This window comes from Protopterus annectens, chromosome 8.part0 (genome assembly GCF_019279795.1).
Source record: "Protopterus annectens isolate FY-2018-M chromosome 8.part0, PAN1.0, whole genome shotgun sequence".
NCBI classification, from domain to species: Eukaryota; Metazoa; Chordata; order Ceratodontiformes; family Protopteridae; genus Protopterus; species Protopterus annectens.
Window position 1 is genome coordinate 1,038,380,675 of NC_056741.1, and position 6,442 is coordinate 1,038,387,116.

Here is a 6,442-nt window from a genome sequence, read left to right on the forward strand (position 1 = left end):
CTGCATAGAGTGAGAGCCAAGCTGGACTCAGTACCTAGGTATTTGAATCCCTGACTTCTCCCTATCTTCTGCCCATCCACAGAGGGAAGCTTTTTTTTTTTTTGTCCCAGTGCTCTAAGGAGCTGGAATCACTCATGGAAGCATGGCTGCTCATGTTTAAGGATGAGCACTAATTGTTTTAGGACTGAAGAAGCACACAGCAGTCATCCCCTCTTTAATGACAATACTTCATTCTGGATGAAGGCTATGGTGGGGACATTTACATAATTAACTTAATCCTGCCAATCATAGTTGACATGAGCTCCCACATCACTGCAAGTGTCTCCCCACGTTCTGTGTGCATGCATGTTCTTACACATATGCAGCTATACCTCCAATCACCAGCCTGATAACACCAAGCCCACATTCCAGGTTTTATGTTACTTTTTAGTTCTGTGTAGGCCTTGTCTTGCATTGTGACAATAACAGCTATCTAGAACCAACCATGCACTCCCCCAGGATGGGTTAGTCTGTGTTCAACACTCACCCATGTTGTCCCCTGCTTGACTCCTCCAGTTTCTGAACTGCTACTCAAACTCAGATCATCCAGGCTGTAATCAAGGCATTATCTCTCTATGCCACTTGGCCTAGAAATGCCTATGTAAATGAGCTCATTATACCTGCACTTCAGTATTATTATACATATTTGGCATGTTATGCAAATGTTTGGTATGGCATTAGTATTTTTCACATTTTTTCTAATGTATGTCACAAATTGTCATATAAACTGTACTATATTCAGACACAGTATCCTTTGTCTGTCACATTTCCCTGTAACTGTCAATTTCTTATAATAATTGCATGATGTCTGTCAGAGATACCTGAGATATCTTGCTAGAAGTTTTGCAGGCTGTGTACAAGGACTCAGTGATAACAGTGGGGTTATGTGTGCATCAGGTTCAGCTCCAAGCCCACTGCTGCTCATACTGGTGATGGACTACATTAACAAACAGGTCAGATGGAACAAATCAACAAAGCAGCTATATGCAGATGATATGGCATTACAGGCAGACTGAGCTAGAACTTCGGCAAATGATAGAGTGATGAAATGCAAAACTGAAAGTATATGTTATGAAACTGAGTACGATAAGACTGTTGTCATGGCAGCAAATGGGGAAAAATCAAATTCTGAACAGATAACAAGCACATCTAAACTATACTAATAACAAGCTTAGATAAACTCTTAAAATCTACAGAATTAAACGCATGAACCAAGTCTTCTGGAACATTATTTCCAATCATAGTTCATATTTTATATTGACAGTAGAAATGTCCAATTATTATTCGCAGACTGTCAGTCATCATATTTCTCACATGCTCTGCAATTTCTCATCACTTAATTTGCGTAGTTATACAAACAAAGCTGTGTTCATCAGAGAACAGACTAAGGCCATTCTTTTACTTCAGAACAAAGCAGCACCATGAAGCTTATCTAGCTTGCCATATTGTACAGTTTGCTGTAAACATTTCTGGTGTGAAATATAGAAATCAAATTTGTCTGTTGTAATTTCTGAAATAATTCTAATAGAGAAAATTCATCCTGACACTTAAATTTTTTGATATTTCAATATAGGTTTAATAGTTCTCCCTTTTGTTAATCCTTTATTAATAAATCAAACTTTCATCTGCTTAAGAAAGTAGGTATAAAAGATCTGAGTCTAGGCTACTTCAGATAACCATCTGATAATTTTAGCTTCAGATTTACACTGAGAAATAACTCAGTAAGATAGACATAAGGCATAGCAAAAGTGAGCACTAGGTTGGAAATACACCTACTTGCTGATGTGCTTGAATGATCGCACTCACTCCATGTATTTTCATGTATAATTATTATCAATTTTCAAGTAGCTATTTTGTACTATTTTATTAATGTCCTACACATGAAGCATAGTAAGATTAGAATTGTAAGCACTACAACAAAGTGTCTTTTTTCCTCAAAGGAATTTGAGAATTACTAATAACACATCACTTAACTCATGCCGAAAAAAATGAGATCAGCAAGATATTTACCCTTAGTGAGTTCGTCGACTGTTTTCACAATGGAGTTACCACTCACTAAGCTAAAAAATCTTTGGCATATGCGACCTTGGTGGTATATGTGCTCCAATTAATCAAAGGATAGTTGAACTCACTCATCCAAAAGTTTTTTTTTGTTTATGGGTAGTTTAGTAAGCACATTTTGAAATTATTGTTGGTCCTCTGAAGATATAGAAGGTGATTCTAGCTGTCTGTTAATTTATAAAGTTGTGCTGTTCAGGTTGTGGGGAACATGGCTAGAAATAATGAAGTTTCTGACAAATACTGATACTTCTCAGTAGCCTCAAGCAGGTCTGAATGCATATAGGCCTTAAAACCCAATAAAGAGGGAGTGCATCTTGACATTGCAATTAAATCTCTCTTACAATATAGATACGGATGTGTTCAAGTTCAGGAGAGCCATCAGTTCTGGAACTGAGCAGAGCAGCCTTGGCATGGTCCACATCAGAATTTACTGCAAGCCTTTTTGCCTAAAAAAGGCATTATGTATGAGCAAGTGATTTGACCATTATAAGGAATCCTTAGAAAAAAAACTGTGCACGCCATTCTTGGTGAAGCAAGTTGGGCTGTCAAGTATCTCCTCCTGAGCTGACACATACTGGATCCCCCAAGAATAAGTCATTAATTAGCCAATTGTTAAAGCCAGTTACCTTCTCATTACATCTGGGCATCATTCTGTGTGATGGTAAGAGTCTATGAAGAGCCAGAGTCATACCTGCATTTGTAATATGCATAACAAGTCTCTGCATGCCTCAATATAACTCTTGACACATGTGGATCAATGCATACATTTCCATTATTTACCTCAGGACCAGTTCAGTACTATATGTCTTTTCTACAGAATGGTAAGTTTTTCCGAGGTGCTTGGTGCAATAGACTGCACCCATGTTGTTATTAGGGTCCCGTGTAGATCACAGGGGGAGTGGTACCAGAACACAAAGGGTTGTCATTTCATCATCTGCCTGGTAGTGTGCGATGGAAGGGAGCACATCACCACCATGTTGTACCAGCATCCTGGCAATGCTCACATTTCCTATCTTTGGCACACAAGCTCACTGTACCACCTCTTCTTGTACGGTAGGATACCTCATGGACACCTAGTTGGTAAATGCAAGCTATTAATACTGCTTCCAACCAAAGTCATTTCTTTAGCTATAAAGTGACACAGGTACTGCTAAGTACTCAAACTCCTTTGTTATGTGTCCCCTCCCAGTTTTGTTTCCTAGGTGATGCAGCTTAATCCGCTCAAAATTTGGCAAATAATACCTGATTGTAACCTCCAGGGCACTGCCAAGGAATACTTCAGCACTACCCTGTCCCAGACACGGGAAGTCATTGAGCAAGTGTTTTGCCTGGGGAAAGCCTATTTCCATTGCTAGACAAGTTGGGGGATGGCATTCGGAATTTACCTGCTACAACATGCAGAATGTTTACCACCTTCTGCATTCTGCACAACATAATCATGAATTGGCCTGGATGCAACTGCCACAGCCAGTCACTGATAGTTGCAGTACAGCTCCCTTTATTATTCCTCCCAGCAGTGACAACAGTGATGGTGACCAGCCGATGACAGCAGCATGGATAGTGTGGGTAGTGTTCCAATAGACTGAGAGCAAATAATGGCAAGTGAGATTGATTCTGTGGTACTCCAGTATTGGGATCTACTGGATACAGGGAACTCTCTTGACATTGACCTAACCATGCTGCGAGACCTAGACCTTGACTGACAGGTTCTACCACATGTTGTAGAAGTCTGACAAAGCATGGCTGCCTTCTTCTATGGTGAATCTGCATGAATGCCTGCAGCACTTTTTTGAGATACACATGGGGGTCTTGCCATGTGGATCAATGTCCATCATGCATTTAATGAGTCATGTCCATCTGTGATCCTAATATACGTCCAGAAAGTACTCTTCATTCTAGAATATAGCATAATTTGATAATCTCTTTTCTTTTTTAAGGGTATACGTATGTACACGCATTAAAGTATACTCAAATGATCAACTAAAGATGGACCCCTGCCCTCAAAAAAATATATATATATATCTATAAATATATATATATATATATATATATATATATATATATATATATCTATAAATAACTTTACTATATTGTAATAACCTTCTCCTTTTCACTAAAGTGCCTATTGTATATAGTACTTTCTTTATTGTCTCTAGATATTTCTGTTAAATTCTATGTAAAACCGACACTGTACCTGTCAATGTTGTTCTTGTTTTATTGGAGCTTTTCTCCCTGGGCCTCCCCTGAAAATGGGCTCACACCCAGACGGACTGTCCCAGTCAACAAATGCAAAATAAATAAATAAACAAATAAATAAATATATTACTGTGAAGCCTTAAGAGCTCTAAACTGAAGGGAGCTTCCAAACTATTTTAATAACTCTCAGCTCCAAATAATACACAACATTGTTTATCATCCAGACAAATGCCCATCTTTACTAAACCTTGCATAAAAATATTCAGCTGTCAAAGCTCTGCACTCCAAGGACAAACTCCTACTCCTACTACTAATGGTACCACATAACACTGCTGGAAACTCTCTTTATTTTCACCATGTCACAAAGCTTTGGAATAAAATTCCCCGAACACTACTTCCTTCATGACAATAACAGGACAGTAACATCCCTGCTGGCTGTCTTACGCATCCCAGCCTCAAACTGTCCTTATCTGATTCATCCACTGTTCTCCACTTAGCTGCTCTTTATCTTCCACTATTCTCCACCAAACTGTCCTTACCTGCACTGTATCATCTACTCTTCTTCACCAAACTGTCCTTACCTGCTCTGTGTCATCCACCCTTCTCCACCAAACTGTCCTTACCTGCTCTGTGTCATCCACCCTTCTCCACCAAACTGTCCTTACCTGCTCTGCATCATCCACTGTTCACCATCAAAATGTCCTTACCTGCTCTGTATCATCCACTGTTCTCCATCAAAATGTCCTTACCTACTCTGTATCATCCACTGTTTTCAATCCAACTGTCATTACCTGCTCTGTATTATCCACTGTTCTCCATATGTACACAAGTAACAGATACTTCTCTGCCTGCTGCTAGACCTGATCCTACTCCAATGTTATAAAAGGCAAGAAGTTTCCACTGATCACAATGCAGGTTTTCAATACTGTCCATTTACTTGTAAGTATAGATCTTCTCTTTCAACAGTGTTAGGAGCTTTTCCCTTTAGTATAACTACTTTCATCTTTCCCTCCTTTCCAGTTACTACTACCCTACTTCTGACTATCCACATTAGCACTGGTACTCTTCTATTTTCCTGCTCCAAGCAAACAGACTTCACATGCACTAATGCCAAGAGCAGAAAGCCCATGAGTCTATCTCTGCTACCATAAAAAAAAATCCCACTCTCCCATAAAGCACCACCTCTTGTGGCCCACTGACATTCCTGAAACATGTACTTCATCTCACTTCTCCAAGTTACTGTCTGAGTTCTGACCCACCTTCTTCGATCTTCTTGGAATCAAAAAATGTTTGGATAAACAGTTGTTGATCTCATGTGTTATTCTATCTCCTTCACTATCTTCTCCTTTCCTACATTTTCTCCCACTCTATTTCATCTTTCTGCACCTCCTTCCCTCTCTCTCTCTCTCTCTCTCTCTCTCTCACGTGTTTTACAGCAGCCTAAGCTGTCTTGCTTCCCTTTTCCTCTGTCTTCATAGTTGCCCCTCTCCCCAGTTTGTAGCTTGGGACTACTTACTTTGAAATGATACTATAGGTCCATTCTTCAGCTGTCCCTTCTCCATAGCATTTTTATTAAACTGACCCCTGTATAGAGTACATGTAAGCCCACAGTCCCCGTGTAGCCACTCCCCCTATATACCTGTAAGCCCACCATCCCCCTGTAGCCACTCCCCTTGTATAACTACAAGCCCACCATCCCCTGTAGCCACTCATCCTGTATACCATCTCTTGTGGCCACTCCTCTGTTTTCTCTGACATTCTGAAAAGGATTTGAACTTCACCTTTTTTTTACCACTTGCCTTGAGTAAATGGATTCATGAAGAAACCATATTCTTTCCATTCATCTGCTTCTCTTAACCCTATATCCTATCCCCAGTCTTGATCACCCCATAAATTTCCCTGAACCAAACTCTGCCAATATGGCTCCCCTTTGCACAAAGCTGATATGGATCTACTTTAAAAAGCATCTCACCTACTGTTGTCCCACCTGTCCACCCTACTCTTACCTCCATCCTCTCCCATGTCCCTCCATGCTCCTACTTCATTGCTTCCATATCCTTCTCCAGTGGTACCATATCTAATTTACTGATGGATATTGAAAGTCAGGCCATAACTGGCAAGCAGCAGAAGACCCCTTCACATTCAT